This window comes from Galeopterus variegatus, unplaced genomic scaffold (genome assembly GCF_000696425.1).
Source record: "Galeopterus variegatus unplaced genomic scaffold, G_variegatus-3.0.2 Scaffold9214, whole genome shotgun sequence".
Classification (NCBI taxonomy): domain Eukaryota; kingdom Metazoa; phylum Chordata; class Mammalia; order Dermoptera; family Cynocephalidae; genus Galeopterus; species Galeopterus variegatus.
Window position 1 is genome coordinate 5,881 of NW_007735325.1, and position 307 is coordinate 6,187.

Sequence of the window (307 nt, forward strand, 5' to 3'; positions counted from 1 at the left end):
CATGAACATCATATCTGTTCACTTGTGTTAATAAAATTAAGGAATTGTGATTGTTGTGTCTTCTAAAGGGAATCTTAAATTGTTGCCTCAGCTTGAAACTTCCCCTTGCTTAAAAGTTTTCATTGACTCTTCACAGCCATAAAAGGCAGAATTGAAACTGGACACCTGAGCACTTAAAACTCTGGGGAACTGGGCTTCAACCTGGCTTTTCACCCTTGACTTACACCTCCCCTGCACAAACCTTCGACTTAATGTGTTTCCAAGTACACCTTGTGCATTCCTTTGTTCACACTCTTACCCTGGTTAA